This window comes from Myotis daubentonii, chromosome X (genome assembly GCF_963259705.1).
Source record: "Myotis daubentonii chromosome X, mMyoDau2.1, whole genome shotgun sequence".
NCBI lineage: Eukaryota > Metazoa > Chordata > Mammalia > Chiroptera > Vespertilionidae > Myotis > Myotis daubentonii.
Window position 1 is genome coordinate 64,193,018 of NC_081861.1, and position 23,036 is coordinate 64,216,053.

The 23,036-nt window shown below is 38.8% G+C and overlaps 2 long non-coding RNA genes across 2 annotated transcripts in view; one reads left to right on the top strand and one right to left on the bottom strand.

The window, feature by feature from the left end:
• The window catches only part of LOC132224158 (uncharacterized), a 413,311-nt gene that overhangs the window by 384,656 nt on the left and 5,619 nt on the right, over window positions 1–23,036 (bottom strand). The gene's annotated exons all lie outside the window — the stretch shown is intronic.
• LOC132224437 (uncharacterized) lies at window positions 22,317–22,744 on the top strand. Its single transcript, XR_009450680.1, has 3 exons — window positions 22,317–22,337; window positions 22,466–22,478; window positions 22,568–22,744. It is a non-coding gene; the product is annotated as an uncharacterized LOC132224437 (long non-coding RNA).

Sequence of the window (23,036 nt, forward strand, 5' to 3'; positions counted from 1 at the left end):
CTTACAAATTCATCATCTTATTCTGTACATGGTAAAGCAAGGTAGCTATAGTACTTTAATAATGATTCTCCTGGGATATTTGCAATATAATTGTTATAAAAGCATATATTAACATAGAGTCAATATGCCACTCTGCTTCCATCTTTTGAGCCATACACATATAGCTGACTCTGGGTTATGAATGCAAATAGTATCTCAAAATTATCTATATCCAACTGGTGTATGTGGTGAAATGAAGGTGCCTATAGCACAGGGCCTATTATACAAATAGTCAGTAAACACTTATTGTATTAAAATGCTCTCCAATAAGAAAGCATGTATCTATTGTTTGTTAATAATATAAATCTCCTGAGGCAAAGACATCTCTAGGTAAAAAAGATCTTGTATTTTCACTTGGAGCTGAAAAGATAGCCTGTGAAGACAACTGCACACAAGCAAATCCAATGATGATGACTGAAATAGTTGAAGGAAATCCTTTTATTAAGGCTCCTACAAATTTGGCCATGACATTAATTTCTTTCTTTCTTTATTGATTAAGGTATTACATGTGTGTCCTTATCCCCCCCCATTTCTCAAACCTCAGAGGGAAGGTAAGGGAGGGTGGAGTAAGGGGGAGAGATCAATCAAAGGACTTGTATGCATGCATATAAGCATAACCAATGGACACAGACACCAGGGGGGTGAGGGCAAGAGCGGGTGGGGGGTTGGTGGGGCAATGGGGGGATAAGGACATTAATTTTTAAAAGACCAACAGGATTTCCTTTTCTTTCTCTTTCCAAAATGGTTGCATGCCGAGAGCACAAACGATTGCAATTTTCCATGACTCCCTTCACCTGCCCCCACATCTACCCATATCCTCCAACCACTCACTTTAGTTCTCTTTTCATTATTGATGCTGAATAATATACTCTACCCACTTTTAAAATTTTTTGGTGGAAGGAGAAAATCTAACACTCAGGCCAGGTCCTAATGTTTTGATAGAAAAGAATGGGTCCGAATCAAGAGTTGGCCAATAGGAGACACTGACCAAATACCCAGACCGGGGAATGAGGAAGTAGAGTTCTGATCCAAAAGAAAAGTAACAAGTCAAATCGAGGGACAAAATAGTGTTCACTATGGATGTCAGACTAGAGAGCAACTCTATTGAATGGGCGCTTTTCCTCTGTTCCTATGCTCTTAAGACTTTTGCCTCCTTTTATGAGCTTTGAGGACCCGTGACCCCACTTCTGAGTTGATGTTCAGTAAAAAGCAGATGTGGTGCTCTACATAAGGGCTGCAACTGGACGCTGGGCCTCTGGTATCAGGTGACAATCCTGGAGGCTTGGAGACAAGTACAGAGGCCAACAGACTGTTAGAATGACCTATTCTGACTTCATGCTTCTTGGGCTTCTACTACTTCGCCTTTCTTACTTGAACACATTTTATATGAAGAGTGAACAATATAGAAGATTTTCAATGGTGGAGAAAGTTAAGGTTGTTTTTTTCTGTATTTGGGCAGATAGTCTGCATATGGGATACTCCATAATGACTAAAGCCTAACTTGGTGAAAAAATTCCTTCAGATGTTCATGAAGACAATGCTGCTGAACGGTCCTTCTCAGAGTGAATGTGTCAGACATCACAGACACCACAGCAGCGTTGCACAGCTTTCCTGGGAATGTGCTCTAAAAATAGCAGCATGTTCTGTGTGTGATAATTGTTGAATTCAGCATAATCTTCAGAAATTTAGATAAGGCATACCTGGCAAAAGAAAGAACAAAAGGAAAGAGTGGTAATGAGAAGAACCCTTTCTCTTATGGCCAGTGATCAAGACAATTCCTACTTTATTCATTAACATGAACATTTCTGAAATAATACCTTTTCCCTTTCAAAAAAGTAGATTTTCCCCCTTACATATCAATTTGTCCAGTGTAGGGACACATCCGTGTGATACTAAATTACATGCATAAGAAGTTAAAATTCTTCTCCATTACCCAGTGTTTGGCCCATGTAACACCAAGTCCTTCTATTTGATCATACCCGGGTCATGCTCCACTGCCTTCCATACCCTGCTCCTCCCGGTTGCTGAGGCTGCTGCAGGACTGGGGTGCCAGTTGGCCTTATTGACATCACTTTCATTTCCTACCTTAGCAAAGGAGCAAAGGGCTGAGGATGCTTGTCACAAGAACTTTTGGCGTCCCTCTGGTGTGTGCTTCTCCCAAACACTGTACAAGTCTCCTTGGGGCAATGAGGAAAGAAAACATTATGTCATCTCTGAATCCTGCTGGGTCAGAATTGGGTTAATTTAAATGAATGAGAATACAGTGGGGCATTGACTTACGAGTTTAATTCGTTCCGAGACCGAGCTCATTAAGGAGCTTGATAACTTAAATTACTCTATCAACTCAATGCAAAAAATTGGCTGAGAGACAGCTGGTATCTCAAAAAACTCGTTAGTTGGGACACTCGTAAGTCAAGGCTCCACTGTATTTGAGAAAGGTGGATGCATCTGCACAGATGGGAAAACAATAGGGGGATTCAAGTGGTGGGTTGAAGTCCTTTTGTATAGATGGTATAGTCATGGTTTGAATCTAGGCTCAGCTTGTCATATGATCTTGGGTTATCTGACTTAACCTCTTTGAGTCTTATCTATGAGGATTTTACCTAACTCACAGGTTTCTGTCAGAAAGAAATGACGTGAATGGGATGTAGTAAGCATTAAAACAAATGGCACTTCAGTTTATCTTAGAACACAGATCTGTGGGCTATGAAAGATGCCAGTGCAGGCAGCAGTCATGCCCGGGGTTATAAGGAGCCTTGACAAGCTGAATGGACTAAGTGGTGGAGAGAGGGGAAGCCTTGCAAGTGGAAGGAAGAACACAAGCAAAGGAATAATGGTGCAATAAAAGAGAGCCTATTAGAACAGATTTAGAAAAGAAAAAACGAACAAAAAAAAAACCCCAAGAGTTGCAAACAATCTCTATTTCATGCAGGCAAATTCCAAGAAAAAGGAAAAGGCTTTTTTAAAATCAGCTTCCTGACATTACTTTTTATGTTTACCATTCCTATTGCCAGAAGCCTGATTAAGTTGGAAGTACACTCAGTTTTGTCAGGAAATGGTGTGGGTGTTAATTAGAGTGGTGTGAAACTAGCAGGTTTCAAGTCTCAGCGGGGTCAATGGAAATTTTAGTCACTGCAACTTTCAGAGCCTTCCTCCAACCATGAAGTTTTCAAAAAAATTTTTTTTAACATATTCCAAATAAGGAAGCCTATTGACTACCGAACTGGGCTATAAACAGGATTGCCATTAGCAATACTTCCAGGAGGGGGCAGGGGAGAGCATTGGGAAATAGAGCCACTTAATCATGAACCACTACTGCTATCTGCAAAGGAGAAGGGGGAAGGAACATATGACATATTTCATTAATTGAATGAAAACACCTATACAGTATTAGTCCAATTTTTTTTTATTACATCCTAAGATAATGTTAGAAGGGGCCCCTGGAATATACCAATGTTCCTGGTTTAGATAGAGGGAACTTGAAATGGTCCTCCTTACAATAAATAACAGAATTACACCCCCAAGTCACTCCCTCCTGGTGCCTGCAGTAATCATTAATCACTCTTTTGACTTGAGGTTTTGATGGTCCCCGTTAAATTGCTAATAGCTTTAGGAGGGATAATATATTAAGTTATGAAGTGTTGTTAAACCTTAAGTGAGAATTAATTGATCAGATCCTTTCCAAGGAAATAATCTATTGAAGAGAGGTTTTCCAAGAAGGAATATAGGAAATTATCTGCTGGGAGTGAATTTGATTAGAGAGTGATGGGGCATGCAGCATAAAGACACTGTGGGGATACCTGGATGATGGTGCAAAATTATCTGGGAGTAGGAAAAAATCTGAAAGAGGAGGAATAAAGGTTCAGGGGGGAATTTTAGCAAGAGATTACTATGTGCCTGGCATTGGGTGAGACACACACTTCGTTTTTGCCGTATGTACTGAAGTTAAGCACTGCTTACTTCACAATTTTGCCTGGGGCTAGCTATTCATATATTATAGCTGTTTATCTATAGCTGTGAGTTTTGATTCAATTTCTTGTATTTGACTTTTCAAGTGTAAGCACCAGTAAAAAGTAAAAGAACATTCCTTAATGCACACCAGTAGCTTTCCATCAGGAAAGGAATTAAACAATATTTGATCAGTGGTAGCATGATGAAAGGGAAGTATTGCACTGTAATTTTTTCTGGCTATTTTATTTTTATTTAAATTTACATGTTTTTATTGAATTTTTTAGAGAGAGAGGAAGGAAGGGAGAGGGAGAGAGAAAGAGAAACATCAGTCGGCTACCTCAAGCCCACAACCAGGGCATGTGCCTTGACCGGGAATCAAACCAGTGACATTCGTGCATGGGACGACGCTCAATCCACTGGGCCACACCAGCTGGACTTTTTCTGGCTATTTTAAAAGGGTCTTTCAAACTCTTCACATCCTCCTGCCTTATGTGCAAAGTTATGGAGATAATTTTGGATGCTGCATTCCAGCCTAGGCATATATTTCAGTGAATATTCAGGTTCAGTAATGAGTCCTTATAGCAGAAATACCACTCCTGCTCTTTCAAGCTGTGCTTGTGCATTTGGTGTTAGGGACACAAGAGAGGAATGCCCGATCGTGTAAATTGGACAACTGGCAAACCTCCTTGTGGGTCAAGATTTCTTTTAACCTTAGTGCTTTAATGGTAGACACTGCCCTCAGAACAAGTGATTTCCATTTTATTTCATTTTTCTTTAGAGCAGTTGTTCTCAACCTGTGGGTCGCGACCCCTTTGGCGGTCGAACGACCCTTTCACAGGGGTCGCCTAAGACCATCCTGCATATCAGATATTTACACTACGATTCATAACAGTAGCAACATTACAGTTATGAAGTAGCAACGAAAATAATTTTATGGTTGGGTCACAACATGAGGAACTGTACTTAAAGGGCCAGAGGGTTGAAAACCACTGTTCTAGAGCATAACACCCCAGTAAATAAAAATAGCTAAGGAGAAGGATTTAGTTTTAAATTCATGCAAGTGGAACTTAAGCTTCAGAATTTCAGCCTCCTGGGCTGTGTTGTCACCTGCACCTTTTCTGTGATGTGTGGTGCTGGTTTACTATAAGCTCACATAGCCACGCCTCTGGATTCATTAGGGTCTGAATATATGAGCTGATAGAAAGCCTATCCAGCAAATACAGTAAGGTGTACAATTATACAGAACACATTGGCTGTGTGCACTCATAACTATGACACCAGTTTGACACTTGAAAAAATAAATCTGTGCCCATAAGCAGCAGAACTTTCTGTCTTGTTGTTCAATGAACATTATGTTGTTCTTAAATGAATAGGGGGTTAGGGAAGTAAGTACGCTGATGTCAAGAATTGCATATGCCATCAAATTCATTTCAATCAAATACAATTATGTATGACAGGCATAGCACCATTTGGAAAGGATTTTAATCATTTGTTTTCAAATAAATCAGCTTAATGGACTTAGTTGATCATAAGTAGTGTGAAATTCATAATTTTAATTGGAAATCATTGTCGAAATTGTACTCTTGTACAATTAAAATCTCTAACTGAACAAACAGAACATTACAAATAACCAGACTGTGAAGTGAAAAGGAAGAGGAAAGAAGGACGTGAAAGGGAAAAAAGTTGCTTCAGGTTGGGTGTAATACAGCGGTTCTCAACCTGTGGGTCGCGACCCCTTTGGCGGTCGAATGACCCTTTCACAGGGGTCGCCTAAGATCATCCTGCATATCAGATATTTACACTAGGATTCATAACAGTAGCAACATTACAGTTATGAAGTAGCAACGAAAATAATTTTATGGTTGGGTCACAACATGAGGAATTGTATTTAGAGGGCCAGAAGGTTGAGAACCACTGGATAGGTGTCATCTTTGAAGTATATGCTTTGACAAAAGAACACATGACGCCAAAGGGATGAAAATGTATCAATTAAATCAAAACACTTTGGGGAATTGACTGTATGAACAGCCCCTTACTTTCTTGTCTTACTATGCTGAAATTTGGGGAAATGATGTTTTTGAGGTCAAAATATACAGGAAAATACTGATCACCAGGAGAGAACTTTGATCCTAAACCTGTAGAAACAGTATCACCCTCATTGTCATGGAAGGTTAACAGGGAGGCAAGAATCCAAGATTTTGATACGTCTCAAAAGCTAATGAGTTACCATTAGTTCTCTGCACCGCATAGGGTCTCAGTGGGAGACAAGGAGCACTGAGCTGCTTGTGGCACAGCTGGAGTTAGAGGCCTCTTGCCAGTTAGTGAGCTCTCCAAACAGAAGCACCTACACAAAAACGTAGCTACTAGTGTCATCAGAAATGAATAAGCATACTTCTCTGTATCAGGACTTAAATTGAATTTAACTAAACCACTATATAGTAAAAAGAACTTTTAAAAAGAATATTTGGGAAACTAAAGGCAGCAATAGGAGATGAATGAATTTTATCGAATGTTGCCAGAAGGTGATTTCTGTTCCAAGATAAAAATTTGTAATTCAGAGATTAATGGAAGTTCTACACTTTTTCTTAATAGTATAATTTATAGTTCTCCACTCTCAAAGACATAATATTATTTATAACAAAATAAAATTCTTTTGAGCTCATGAAAGTGCTTTATAGCAATAAAAATTAAACAGAAAAGTCCACCCCCTGAAAAATATGCAACTTGCTTATTGTTTCTGCCTTAAGGAAAAAATATTTTTATAAGCATGAGAGAAATCAGAATTTATACAGCATAAACTATACATCTTTCTCATACTTTTTCTAAACAATATTAGAACAAAGACCAGTAAGGATATGAAATTATTTTGCTGCCATAAAAAGTGAACATATAATCTCTATAATTAAACTTCAACCTGACTATTTACTCGAATGAGCACATATCTTTGGGAGAGACACATATAGTGAAGTGAGGAGGGAGGTAGACACCTCCCTAACCAGCGAGATGTCCAGAATCAGCCCTAGTGATCAATGCAGTGAAGGTCAGATTCCATTTGATCCCATCTGATTATAAAATAAGGCAGTGTTATTAGGTGAATGTTATTCATATACAAAATTGCATGTGGTTTGCATAATGATGTTATGTGCATCTGAGAATGCTTTCCTAAAATGATGGGAATGTGCATGTTTTATATACATATATTCACACTGCAGAAAGATCTAAAGTCACCGAAATAGAACAAAGATATCATCATCTCTACTGAATAACACATTTTAATATTAATATGGAGAAATTGTGTTTTTGACAAGTTAAAGCACATTTATCTTGGTGGCTCTCAAATCTGTATTTCCAACCTAGACCTCTCCACAGAATGTCAGTTCTGTATAGTCAACTGTCTACCTGCATATCCCATTGGTCCCTCATATCAACATGTCTAACATGAAAATCATGTGTTTCTCTGTCCTAACTTGTTTTTCCTTTGCTAGTTCCACCTGTGGTAGAAATATAGACTTTTACATTCAAGTTGAAACCACATGCTAATAATACTACCTTTTTAGCACTTACACTGCACCTCTTCTGGCTCCTCAGTGAGTTCAGTCTCTATTCAGCTCTTCCAACTCTTCTGATTGTTTCCAGTCTTGGCTTCCTCTAAACTCTTCTGTCTACAATATTGCCTGAGTTATTTAATGGAATGTATATCGGATCATGCTACTCCCCTAACTAAAGCGCTTCAATGGGACTTCTAGATAAACACATGTGATGATCGGACCACTTCTTGAAGCCTATAAACCATTGATAGTAAAAGCAATTGAGAAGGTATAAAACCACAGGGACAAAGAGGATGGGAGGAAATCCTGAAGACTAGACAGATCGACACATTTTGGAAGATAGAAAGTAAATGTGTGAGTAGTAACTTATGTAACAGAGTACGAAGAGATAAAACTTAAATATTTGCAGAAGGAAGACGTAAACTTATATAACACACCAGGAAGGCTCAGGAACTAAAGGCAGCAGGTAACTCTAGAGGCAGATTGGCTGGTTTTGGTTTTTAAGTAGAAACAAGATCGGTAGAAAGTCTGGATAAGCAGTAAGATCCCAGATTCCTAAGAAACTCACTTTCGTTCCTTTTTAGGCAACAGTTCTGGAGTAGAACATCTATATTTTTCAAAAAGTCTTTAATACCTTAAAATACACGTGATATACATGTGAATATATTAACATAATTTTCTTACAATGCATATGAAACTTATAATCATTCATTAGCCTGGGCAGTTATGACTGTCACTTATTCTCTTGCAAAAGCTTTATGAGTGCCTTTCAGGCAACACAGTGTTCAGAAAGTAGATGTTTAATAAATACATCATTGACTTTCAATGAACAAGCTGTGCAGATAGGCTTCTTTACTGAAACGGGGTTTATGGGATAGGGGATTTCTAGACCCTGAAACCTGAAAAATCTTAGATCTTTGTTGATGGAGCTTTGAGGTCCTATTGCAGTGGTTCTCAACCTTGGCTGCACATTAGAATCACCTGGGAATCTTTTTTTAAAATCCTGATTTCTGGGCCTCATCCTCCAGAAATTCTGTTTCTTTGTTAGGGGGTGGGGCCACAACATTAGTAACAAAGAAACAGAATTTCCGGAGGATGAGGCCCAGAAATCAGGATTTTAAAAAGATTCCCAGGTGATTCTAATGTGCAGCCAAGGTTGAGAACCACCGTCCTATTGTATTGTAGCAATCAAAGTTTAAGAAGGAGCAGCAGGTGGAAACCATACATATGAGGTGAAGTTGAAGAGACCTGTAGGTACCATACAGTGTGGAATTACAGAAGAAATTTACAACCTGCCTTGTATTTTGGTAGGCAGAATGACCAGTGCAGCATGGAGATAGGATATAGAATATCCAGTCTTTGGGGAAAGGAAGGATAATAAGGCTGAGATGAAAGGTAGGTAGGTTATAAAATAAGAAGAAATTATGTTTCATGTGAGCAGGGTATGTGTTGTGATTTGGAGTCCTTTTCAATTTTCATCTCTCTCTAGTGCCAACTTGGGAGACATATTATCATGACTGAATTGGAGAGTCGACAGCATACCAGAAAGTGTCATTGTATAGTTTGGGACTAGTGAAGATGGAAATCATAATACCATTTTTTTTTTTTTTGCACAAGCACCCCAGGAAATTAACCTCCAAATACAACTGAGGAATAGGCACTGTTATGGCTTCTTTATGGATCAGTAGACTGATGAAATATGGTGAAGCTATATAAGTAGACCAAAGATGTGCAAGAAGACATGCATTGAGCAGAAAATAAATTGGAGCCTGGCCTCTCAACTCTTGATTTAACCAGAGACAGTTCTATCCCAAATAGGAGATTCAATATAGAAGCAGGATGGAATTCGGAAGTAAAATCTGATGAGTATTTTTCCTGAAATATTACAGCTGTCACTCCCAGGGCCCTAGTCCTGAGATAGTGGCAGGTTAAGATATTAAATTTATATTTTTCCGGGAGCTCTTCATGGACTGTTGCCATGTCAATGACAGTGCAGACAAGCACGGTGATTTTAAAGAGCATGCTGCTTGGTGTGCCTTCTGCATAGTGCAGCTACACTCTAGAACAGCAAATGTTCATCTGAATTCTTTACTATTTCTCCAAAGGATTCGTGTTTTCTGACATAATCTTTCTTTCCTAAGAAAAAATATCAGTGGTGCATATTGTAACTATGCTTTAGCATCTGAACTTCTATCCTAAAGATCAATACATCAAGATGACTCCAAAGAAAATGCCGATATGGTTCTAAAGCAAGTGTTTTAAAAATTTAAAAATTTTTAAATTTTTTCTGCTATCCTGTTCCTCTCTCTCTCTCTCTCTCTCTCTCTCTCTCTCTCTCTCTCTCTCTCTCTCTCTCTCCTCTCTCTCCTTTTAAAGCATTGAGCATCATCTCATACAGCCATGAACATAAACCGTGACCACTTTACTGAGTAAGGCTATAATCAAAAGAACACATAATGATATATTTGTCTTTCCTTTCTTGTCTTTGCATTTCATTTTCATATATATCCACGTTTGTGTAGTGACTTTGAATGTGTTTCCTGGAGGCTGATGCCCGTGCAAGTTTAACAGCAAAGACAGGAGAGGGGAACACAATGGCCAGGGGAGGAGATGCTGTGCATTGAGGGCAGGGCCAGAATATATTGCAGGAAGGGAAGCAGGCTTTTGATAACAAAGGGAGCCAGAGTATGTGCCTTTGCTTGCTGCAGAGACTATAGATAAGGAGCTCTGACTTTTCATTATCTCCTCTTTATACCTAAAGGAGATGCTTTCCAATGGATTCCTTCACAGTCTTTTCATTATAGTTTTATAACAGTCATGCCAACACACTGGCTTTTAATTATAGAAAAGGGACTAGTTTGGGAGACTGTGCCAGCACAAGTGTTCACAAGTCTACCTCTGCCATGGTCAGGGTGGTTGGTGAGGGGAATGAAATGCTCTGACGGTGATACTGGAGGTAAATCACTTCCCTGGCACTATTCTTTTTGCACAGTAAAGTGATTACAAGGCCTTTTAGTCTGTTACATAAATTAGAGGAATGTGTATCCTCATGAAATCAATAATTAGAAAAAATAGATACCAAGGATAAATGCAATGAGTTTTCAAAAGTTTCTTGGTAATGACAATAGCAACACAGCTACCAACATATATCACACTTTCTATGTTCCAGGAACTCTTATAATTACTTTACATTTCTCATGTCATGAACACTCAGAAAACCCCGTGACATAGGTACTGATGTCCTCATTTTAAGAGGCAGATTTGAGATTGAATCCCAAGCAGGGTGGTTCTAGGGTCTGCACCCTTTATTGCTATGCAGTACTGCCTTTCATGAGATAACCTTCTGTACTTTTTGACGTGGCTTTATGACAGGACCAGAGCTTAGGCCTATTTGTGAGCAGGTGAAGTTTTTGTGTGGCTTAACTCACTCTTCCCTTTCGTACTTTGCAGTTACCCTGCCTCCCAACCTCTAGTGTCCCATGCTGTACTGCTTCCTTGCACTTTTGTCCTAATAGGGAAGCACATGATAAAAAGTATCCTCTAAATCAGTGGTTCTCAACCTTCCTAATGCCGCGACCCTTTAATACAGTTCCTCATGTTGTGGTGACCCCCAATTTCATTGTTACAAATTGAACATAATTAAAGCATAGTGATTAATCACAAAACAATATGTAATTATATATGTGTTTTCCGATGGTCTTAGGCGACCCCTGTGAAAGGGTCATTCAACCCCCAAAAGGGTCGCGACCCACAGGTTGAGAACCGCTGCTCTAAATGTTATGTTCTCCCCCTTAGAAGTATATTCTTTCAGGTATAACTCACCCAGAAATATTTGCATTGTCAAAGAGGATGTGTGGAGAGGAGACTGGAAGCAGACTGTGTAGGTAAGATTTCTAAAAGCTCCTCGAATTGCAAAAAGGTAGATAATGACATACTTCCCTACCCTGTGGGCAGTCTAGCTTTATGGTGCTACTAGCACTTCCTTGTCAGATGCAAAGGTCATGAGGTAGTGGATAGTTTTCACATCACTTCAGAGGCTCCTGTCTCCTCTGCTCACCCTTAAGTCATTACTACATCTGGATTTCTGTGGAGAGGAAAGATCCTTACCATTTGTGGTACAATAGGGACAAATTCCCAGCTCATTGATTTGCCAGGTTTAGCAAATATAAATACATGACTCCAGTGCAAATTTGAATTTCATATAATGAACAATTTTTAGTATAAATACATCTCATGCAGTAGTTGGGACATTCTTAGACAAGAATTATTTGATGTTTATCTGAAATTTAAATTTAACTGGACATCTTGTATTTTATCAGGTAATCATACTCGGGGTGGATTTTAACTGTCCGTAGACAGGAAAACTTCTCTTTATGGAGATCTTGTGGTAATCTAGGTATGCGGTGATGAGAGCGTGAAGGGGAGTGGTGACTGTGGAGAAAGGGCCACATCCACCCCCACTGTGGAAGAGATTCAAAATGTGGTGATTGCTTACCTGGGAGGGGTTGATGGAGACATCCCAAGTGTCTTGCAGAGAAGTTATAAGTAACAAAGCAAAGGTCATTATAAAAAACTAAGGCCAGAAACTCAGGGATTTGGGTTCAATTTTGATGAGAAAACAGGTTGCATAAGTTAATCAGAACAGAGACAAGATTGAGTCCAGGAAGTTGAAGAAGGCTTAATGAGATTAGCAAAACTTAAACATTATTCCAGGTAACAATCCAGAAAACTAAAGATCAGTTAGTTTTCTATCGAATACCTAACAACCAGATATTATTATATAGTCATACTCCCATCTGAATTAAGGTCATACCTTATATTTAATAGTTCAGTTAATATGATCAGGTTAGGTGCAATTGTTTACAACCAAAACTAAAATTGCAATATGCTACACATGTAGTCTTCTGGAAAAATTCTAAACATGGAATAGCTATTTTCTGATGTCACAAAATACTTCAAACATAAAAGAGAATCCACTTTCATTGGGTTATAAGTTTGCTCCCCCCTCAGGATAAGCATGGAACAGACTGTGAAATCTCGGAGGGAAGGAGGGTGTGGGTGGTGGGAAGAGACCAACCAAAGAACTTGTATGCATATATGCATAACCCATGGACACAGACAATAGGGTGGTAAAGGCCTGGGGTAAGGGTGGGGGGCAGGCTAGAGGAGGTCAATAGGGGAGAAAGGGGACATATGTAATACTTTCAATAATAGATTTTTTTTAAAAAGTAGATGACAACTAATGGCTAAATTAGGAAATACAAGTTTTATTTATGGAATTGCTCACAACATGAAGCTGATTTTCTGTTCTAGCTAGAATGCCCATTAGCTATTTTGATTTATTTAATTATAGTTTGATTTCAGAAGTTAAGAAATCATTGTTCATATGGTAAGATGAATGAATAATACCTAATTAGACAGCTTTTGCAAGATGCTAATAAGAGATGGAATACAGTGTAAGGAAAGTATTTTAAATATAAAGACGGTGTTGTAGGTAGGGCATACACTGTAGGGGAAGAGCAAGGTTACTGTGGGAACTGTAATCCGGAATTTCATGACTTGTCTTGTGTGATTACAAATTTAATGCTGTAGCAAGACTGTGTGACTTTTTCCTTTAGTTTGAGAATGATTTATTCATGAATAATCAGGAAAGGACAAGGCTTAGATGTGACCTGAATCTGCCTAAACTAGGAGGATCCTACATCTTTTAGGAAGATAGAGGGGGGAAAACGGTATGAAAAGGTGATCTCCTCAAAAGTACATGAGCATACTGTAGAAAACTATCTTGCACTTTCACTTGGACTTCCTTTGCGGCTGAAGATTTCCAAATTCTTGGAGATGGGCACAGAAGCTCTATGATGTTTCTTGAAACTCCATAGGTCTAGTCGTGACCGTGAATAAATTTCAGAGTCTAGCTCGCAGCTGAAGCTGGCAACAAGAAACAAGAGAGGCTACAGGAACATGGATTTCCTGGAGTATAACTTGCAACAGTGAAGTATGACTACCATTGTCTGAGAAAGAGCAGCAACAGACAGGTGAAGTGTGTAGCAGTCAACATATGAGTTGTCTTGCTCTTAGACGAGGGCTGGAGTCAAACATGGGTATCAGATTGCGCAGGCACACAAAGGAGTGTCACATATATTAGCCTGCTATGTGTGTCTTCACATTATGCATTTTGATGGAAAGAGAAGTTTATGGTCAATTAATAGGGTCTTTTTACCACAGTTCTAAGCATATGGATGTCTCCAAAGAGTTGGGTATTTGACACATTTTACAATATATTGATTAGCTGATTTTTCTTTGCATATTGCTAGATCCCATAGATTTTGAGGCTATGCCAGTTTAGGCAATAGATATTCCAAATAATAACTTCCACTGTGTACAGTTTGTATGAAACAATTTTGATAAGGCACAAAAGGCCCACGTATACACTCACACATTGGTGGATATCATGTAAAGGTTAGGTTCCTTCTGGTACCTTTTGGAGAAGGATTTAATATAAGTGCTGCTGCCTAGACAAATTTAACCAAAATTAACATGCTGATTAGTTAATGCTAATACTAATACTTACTAGCACTTTCTGGCTTCATATATTTTCTGTTCAAGATGTGTCATTTCTAAAGTCAATCAATGTAAGTTCCTGAAGCCTGAAAATGCAGTATGTACTCTACAGAAAATAAAATTAAAATTATTGCTATTGATGATAAATAAGGAAGCAAATGGTGAGTGGAATATAATTTTAGAGTAACAAAGATATAAAAAAATAAAAGAAATTAAATGAAATATGCCCTTTAAGTCATGGAGCACCAAGAGTATTATCAGCAAAAAAAAAAAAAATTCTTAGCCTTATTCAGGTTGGCTCAGTGGATAGAGTGTCGGCCTGCAGACTAAAGGGTCCTTGGTTTTATTCTGAACTCGGTTGCAGGTTCCTCCCTAGCCCGGGCCCTGGTCGGGGCGCTTGCGGGAGGCAACCAATAGATGTGTTTCTCTCATATCAATGTTTCTCTCTGTCTTTTCCTCTCTCTTCTACTCTCTCTAAAAATCAATGGAAAAATATCTTCAGGTGAGGATTTTTAAAAAGAGAATTTGCTTAATGGAAGAAAATCCCTATTAAAAGTTTGAAACGGTGGTTAGCATCAGTATAAAAAAAACCAATGATGAATGAATTAAAATGTAGAATATCAGTCAAAAACAAGCATTCCAGTATTTTAAGTTGTTTTTATTTTTCAGTTACAATTGACATAAAATATTATATTAGTTTCGGGTGTACAACATAGTGATTAGGCATTTATGAAGTAATCACCTCAATAAGTCAGATACCCATCTCACACACCATGCATAGTTACTACAGTATTATTGCCTACATTTCCTATATGTACTTTACATCCCCATGACTGTTTTTATAACTGGAAATTTCTACTTTTTTGGAGTGAGAGACAAGAAGGGAGAGGAAGAGAGAGAGAGAAACATCTATGCAAGAGAAAAACATTGATCAGCTGCCTCCCCAGCCCACCCCAACCAGGGATTGAACCCACAACCCGGGCATGTGAGCTGGCCAGGAATGGAACCAGAGACCACTCAGTGCAGGGAGGATGCTCCAACCAATTGAGCCACACTGGCCAGGCTACCAATTTGTCCTTCTTAATTTCTGCCCCTTTTTCACTCAGCCCCTCAACTGCTCTTCAATCCAATCTTTTATAAGGTCAGAAAAATGGTCAGAAAAGAGATCATCTTCATCTTGGTCAACTTATAATGAAAGTGGGTTATTCTAAGAATAAATAGAAAGGGAGAGACAAACAAAAGGTAGTCAAGTTTTAGGTTTTCACTAAGTCAGTGATGGCGAACCTATGACACGCGTGTCAGAGGTGACACGTGAACTCATTTTTTTGGTTGATTTTTCTTTGTTAAATGGCATTTAAATATATAAAATAAATATCAAAAATATAAGTCTTTGTTTTACTATGGTTGCAAATATAAAAAAATTTCTATATGTGACACGGCACCAGAGTTAAGTTAGGGTTTTTCAAAATGCTGATATGCCGAGCTCAAAAGGTTCGCCATCACTGCACTAAGTGCATGTAGATTGCAATGAATAAGAAATAAAAGAAACAATTAAAAGAATGTAAGGCTGCCCTTTCCCCAGCTGCCAATAAGGTGCTTGGTTCTTCCGAGGAAGCTAAGGCCATGTTGGGGTGAGGCCCTCAATTCATCCGGCGACTAGCACCGCTCCCGGCAGCGCTCGCCCAGCACTCAGCCTCACCACGGCCTCAGTCTCAGAGCTCCCCTGCATCTACTCGGCCCTTATCCTGTGTGAGGATGAAGTGACGGAGGATAAGATCAATGCCCTCATTAAAGCACATACCATGTTCATGGATTGGTAGAATAAACATCATTAAAATGTCCATACTACCCAAAGCAATCTATAAATTCAATGCACTCCCCATTAAAATACCAATGGCATATTTCACAGACCTAGAATGAACTCTCCAAATATTCATATGGAATAAAAAAAGACCCCGAATAGCTGCAGCGATCCTGAGAAAGAAGAACAAAGTAGGTGGGATCTCAACACCAGATATCAAGCTGTATTACAAAGCCACTGTTCTCAAAATTGCCTGGTACTGGCACAAGAACAGACATATAGATCAAGGGAATAGAATAGAGAACCCAGAAATCGACCCGAACCAGTATGCTCAATTAATATTTGACAAAGGAAGCAAAAACATACAATGGAGTCAAGAAAGTCTTGTCAATAAATGGTGTTGGGAAAATTGGACAGATACATGCAAAAAAAAAAAAAAAAAGGAAACTAGACCACCAACTTACACCATACACAAAAATAAACTCAAAATGGATAAAGGACTTAAATGTAAGATGGAAAACCATAAAAATACTAGAGGAATCCAAAGGCAACAAAGTCTCAGACATATGCCGAAGCAATTTCTTCACCGATACAGCTCCTAGGACAATGGAAACTAAAGAGAAAATAAACAAATGGGACTACATCAAAATAAAAAGCTTCTGCACAGTAAAAGAAACCATCAACAAAACGACAAGAAACCCCACTGCATGGGAGAACATATTTGCCAATGTTATAACCTCTAAGGGTTTAATCTCCAACATTTATAGGGAACTCATACAACTTAACAAAAGGAAGATAAACAATCCAATAAAAAATGGGCAAAGGACCTAAATAGACACCTTTCAAAAGAGGACATTCAGAAAGCCAAGAGATATATGAAAACATGCTCAAAGTCACTAACCACCTGAGAGATGCAAATCAAAACAACAATGAGGTGCCATCTCACACCTGTCAGAATGGCTATCATCAACAAATCAACAAACGACAAGTGCTGGAGAGGATGTGGAGAAAAAGGAACACTTGTGCACTGCTGGTGGGACTGCAGACTGGTGCAGCCACTATGGAAGACAGTTTGGAGTTTCCTCAAAAAGTTAAAAATGGAACTCCCATTTGACCCAGTGATCCCACTTCTAGGAATATATCCCAGGAAACCAGAAACACCAATCAGAAAGGATATATGCATCCCTATGTTCATAGCAGCACAATTTACCATAGCTAAGATTTGGAAACAGCCTAAATGCCCATCAAAGATGAATGGATTAGAAAACTGTGGTACATCTACACAATGGAATACTATGCTGCTGTAACAAAGAAGGAACTCTTACCATTTGCAACGGTATGGATGGAACTGGAGAGCATTATGCTAAGTGAAATAAGCCAGTCAATGAAAGAAAAATACCATACCACATGCTCTTACTCATTTATGGATAATAAAGACTATTATAAACTGATGAACAAAAATAGATACAGAGGCAGAGCAGCATCAAACAGACTGTCAAACTGCAGCATGAGGGCCAGGGAGGGTTGGAGGGAGGGGTAAGAGATCAACCGAAGGACTTGTATGCATGCATATAAGCATAACCAATGGACACAAGACACTGGGGGGTAGAGGATGCCGGGGGAAGCTCAAGGGAGGAAAAAAAGGAGACATATGTACTATTCTTTGTAATATTTTAAACAATAAAACAATTTTTTTTAAAAAAAGCAACTGCTGTAAATTGTGAACCTTTCCGGCCAGGCTTGTTTGCAAAGGCTCTGGCCAATGTCAACATTGGGAGTCTCATCTGCAATGTAGGGGCTGGTGGACCTGCCCCAGCAGCTAGTACTGCACCAGCAGGAGGTCCTGCCCCCTTCACCATTGCTGCCCCAGCTGAGGAGAAGAAAGTGGAAGCAAAGAAAGAAGCATCTGAGGAATCTGATATGACATGGGCTTTGGTCTTTTTGACTAAACTAACCCTTTTGTAATGCATTCAATAAAAGCTGACTTCTGTAGCAAAAAAAAAAAAAAAAAAAGTAAGGCTGAAGCAAAAATCCAAAAACAACAAAACAACATATTTGAGTGTAATATATGTTGCATGAACAGACTTTACTACCAACAAAATGCTAAAAGCACTTGCAGGTAAAGAGTAGAATGTCAGAGGACCCAAATTTGATAAAAATTTGATATAATAGAGTAGTTACTTTGCCTGAGTTCTTGTTCTCTTTATCACCATTTTTTTCTCATGAAATGTCTTCCTTGTAGTGGAGAAGCTGTGTTTTAATAAGATAGCCATGAGAACTTTTATAATTGAAACCAAAAGATTGAGCTCTATTTCATCAGATTGATATAAACCAGAAGCTCTTTAAAATGAAAAAGTAAAGGGAAAAGATTTCTCAGAATAAAAATAATTTAGAAATAAGTTCAATATAAAAATGGATAAAAGGGGCAGAATTGCTTAAATGTCAGTTAGGATGAAAGTGGTACAGACAAAAGTGAGAGGAGGAAGACAGTGAAACTGAGCCATCCATATATGAAGCAAATGAAAGGAATGTGTATCACAATGTGCATTGATGCCCGTATAGTTCAAGTCATGTCAGCAATTCCCCGAATATCGTGATTTGCAATGGGTTTTAGAACTTAAGTATACTGCATAGACTCTCTGTCTGCACAAAGGGGATTTTTATAGTTTACTCACAATTTAGGAAAAAATAATCAATTTGGTCCCTTGGGCTCTTTATACCACAGTTTCTACAGAAGCTGTAGTATATTTTCTGTATTGTTTTCCCCACTTGTTAAAAGACACACACAAAATATGATAAAGGTCATCTGTGGAAAACCCACAGATAACATTGTAATCCCTTGTGAAAGCCTGAAAGCTTTCCCCTGAAGATCAGGAACAAGACATGGACATGCGTGCTTGCACCACTGCTATGCAGCTTTGGATTGGAAGTCCTACCCAGAGCGATTAGTCCAACCCAAAGAAACAAAAGGGTCCAAAATTGGAAAAGAAGTAAAAATTATTTCTATGGGTAGGTAACATAATCTTATATCTAGAAAACCCCAAGGACTCTACAAAAAGAAAATCCAACCCACTTTATCATGTTTTGAATTTTGTCCACCAAATAGATAGGTATAAGTTTCAGATACCCCCAGTACCACAGGATGTGACATTATTTGTGGGAAATAAGGCTACTGTAACTGTAATGATTAAGATGAGGTCATACCAAGGTAGGGTTGCCCTTTAATCCAATAAGACTGGTGTCCTTTAAGAAGAGGTGAAGAGACAGACACACAAAAGGGGAATGCCATGTGATGGTGAACACATAGATTGGACACACATGTACAAGCTAAGGAATGCCAAAGATTGTCAGGACTGTAGAAATCTGGAAGAGACAAGGATGGACTCTCCCATAGAGCCTTTTGAGAGAGCATAGTCCAGCGAACAGCCTGGTTTCAGATTTCTAGACTCCTGAAGTATGAGAGAATGCATTTTGGTTGTTCTGAGCCATCCAGTTAGCGGTAATTTGTTATTGCAGACCTAAGAATCTAATACAGATCGTAGTATCAGGGAGTGAGGAGTTGCTGTAACATATGTGTAAGAACGTGGAGTTGGCTTTATTGAGTAATGCGTAAAAACTGGAGGAAATTTGAGGTCCTTGATAGAAAAATCACTGATTGCCTTGATGGTTGGTAGAAATATGAACATTAAATGTACTTATGGTGAGTCCTTAGGTGGAAATGATAAACGTGGTTTTTGGGCACCAGAGGAGACATGATTCTTGTAATAAAGTGGTAGATTTTTGGCTGAATTATGTTCTATCTTTGGGAGGAAAGTGGAATTTGTAAGCAATGAGCTTAGATATTTAACCGATGAAGCACCGTGTGGAAGGTTCGACCTGGTTGCTCCTTGCTCCCTAAGATGAAGATAAAATAAGGACTAAACTTAAACATAATGGCACCAGCCTGACAGTTTTGATTTAGAAGGTTCTCTGCTTACCCGGAGAGTGTGCTCTGGAAACCTAGCCAAGCGTGTGGCTGGACAACAACTTGCTGAGAGATTAGGCATGTGACTTAAGTTCAGTCAACCATCTCAGCAGAAGCCAGGGACAGAGATGGGGATATCTAGAAAGTATCTGTAGGGAACCATTTTGTCTAATGGCTTGGGTCTCTATAAATTGGGTGGGAGGCCAGCAAGTTTTTTGAAAAGGTTTTATCACCAAAAATGCTGCCAGCCTGGATTGAAAGGGACAGAGGAACAAAATGAAAGAAAAATGACTCTGAGGGCAGAGCCATGAGTGCAAAGGACAGAGCTTCTCAGCCCTTGAAATCTAACAGAATTTTTCCTGCTGGGTTTGGGCTTGCTTGGAACCTTTGGCCCATTTTTTCCTTCCTAGTTTTCCCTTTTGGAATGGGAGTGTCTATCCTATGCTTGTCTCACCACTGCATTTTGGAAGTAGATAAATTGCTTTACAGGTTTACAGATGGAGAAGAATTTTGCCTCAGGCCATACCCAGAAGTTCACCCATGACTGATTTAGACACATAGATGAGAATTTGAACTTCATCAAAATTAAAAAAACTTTTGTGAAAAGGGATATTATCATGGAAGTTAAAAGACAACCTACAAAATAAGAAAAAATGTTTCTAAATCATATATCTGATAAGTAGCTAGGAGAGAGAGAGAGAGAGAGAGAGAGAGAGAGAGAGAGAGAACTCTTACAACCCTCGAATAAACAAACCAGTTTAAAAATGGGCAAAGGATTGAATATGCTAGAAACCACTGAATTGCACACTTTAAATTGTGAATTTATGCTATGTGAATTATATCAATGAAGCCATTGTGTTTAAAAACAGGTTTAATTAGGTGAAATGAGTGGCTGTGATATGGGATTAGTCAGTGGATTCTTAGATAAGATATTTAAGTATAAGCAATAGAATAAAAAATAGATAAATTGATCATAATCTAAAATTAAAATGTTTGTAAAAAGACACCATCAAGAAAATGAAAAGAATGGGACACAGAATGGGAGAAAGTGTTTGTAAATCATGTATTTGTAAAAACTCTAGAATATATAAAGAAATCTTGCAAATAAATGATAAAAAGACAAATAACCCAATTGAAAAAAATGGACAAAGGATCTGAATAGACATGTCTCTATAGATATACAAATGGACAATAAGCACAAGAAAAGATGTTCAAAATAATTAGTAATCAGGAAATGCAATCAATTTGAAATCCAAATCACAATGAGACCACACCACACCCACTAGAATGTTTATAATAAAAAAGAAAGACAGCAACAAGTGTTGATGAGGATGTGGATACATAGAAACCCTCATACATTGCTGGTGGGAATGTGAAATGGTATAACCACTGTGGAAAACAGTTTTTCAGTTCCTCAAAAAAGTAACATAGAAGTATTATTTGATCCAGCAATTTCCTTTCTAGGTATGTGAGTTGAAAGAGAAATGAAAACATATGTCCACACAAAAGTGTGCACATAAATGTTCATCGCAATATTACTCATAATAGCTCCAAAAATGAATGAAGTAATAATACATGAAACAACATTGAAGACCCAGGAAACATTATGCTAACTGAAAGAAGCCAGTCACAAAGTTGCACATATTAAATGATTCCATTTATATGAAATGTCCAGAGTAGGCAACCTAGAAACAAATACTAGGTTGTTGACTGGGTGGTGTGAGGGAGTAGAGAGTGTCTGCTAAAAGGTATGGGGTTTCTTTTGGGGCAATGAACATATTCTCCAATTAGATTGTGGTGATAATTGCACAACTCTGTGAGTATACTAAAAACCACTGAATTAAAAGCATTCAAATTATATGTAAACAAAACTTCTAAAAAGCTGGACTGTGTTGATTTCAGAGGATGTTTATCAGTAATGAAGTCAAATTTGGGAATAAAACATTCCAACTGAAGGCTAATAATTAGTGACAAAAACATTTATTCACTAAAATTAAAAATATAAAGCTAATAAGACCTGGAAAATACAGGGCGTCCCCAAAATGTATACATACTTTAACAGCTGATAGCTCAATTTTGAAAATAAGATGTATTTTTAAAATTTATCTTTATTGTTGAAAGTATTACAGATGTCCCCCTTTTTCCCCATTGACCCCCTCCACCCTTCACCTGCCCCCCTCAGGCCTTCACCACCCTATTGTCTGTGTCCATGGGCTATGCATATATGCATACAAGTTCCCTAGTTAATCTCTACCCCCCACTCCCACCCCACCTTCCCTCGAAATTCATCAGTCTGTTCCATGCTTCTATGTCTCTGGATCTATTTTGTTCATTGCTGGGGTCCAACCCCAGCAGGTCCAGGGGTCCCCAAAGGTGTGGACGGAGTCAGTGAAGAAGGAATGACATGGAGGCAGCGTTCAGGTGATCATCATAGCCAGGTTCTCTAGCCAGGTTCTAGCCAGGTTCTATCCAGGTTCTCTAGCAAGGATCTCTAGCCAGGATCTCCAGCCAGGATCTCCAGCCAAGTTCTGTCTAAGATCTCCAGCCAGGTTTTGTAGCCATGTTCTCTCGCTAGGTTCTCCAGCCAGGTTCTGTAGCTAGGTTCTTCTGCCATGTTCTGTCTAGGTTCTCCAGCCAATTTCTGTATCCATGTTCTCTTGCTAGGTTCTCCAGCCAGGTTCGGTCACCAGGTTCTGTAGCCAGGTTCTGTCTAGGTTCTCCAGCCAAGTTCTGTAGCCAGGTTCTGTCCAGGATCTTTTGCCATGTTCTCTCGCTAGGTTCTGTCTCTAGGTTCTGTGTGTTGTCTTGTTACATCTGTATTTATTCCAGTTGATTCCAATCCTATCAATCTCTATTCCAAAGGTTAGGGTGTTTCTTATCTCCATTCCAGGGGGTAAAGATTATGTAGCTTAAGCATGATTGTTTGTAGTTAAAGTGGTTAACTACCCGCCTGGCACTTAGTTAAGGGGTTTTATTGCCTCCCTAACTTCAGGGGAAAATCCCTAACTGGGGAAACAACCTTTCTCGGAGAGGTGACCTTGGTTAAAACACATAGTGCCAAGAAGGTGAGTAAACATATTAAGAACAGTATGCCATATACGCCAGGTCCCTGAAACATATGCTGTGCAGATATTTCTTCCCTGCAGCGACTGTCTCAAGCAGCAAGGATGGA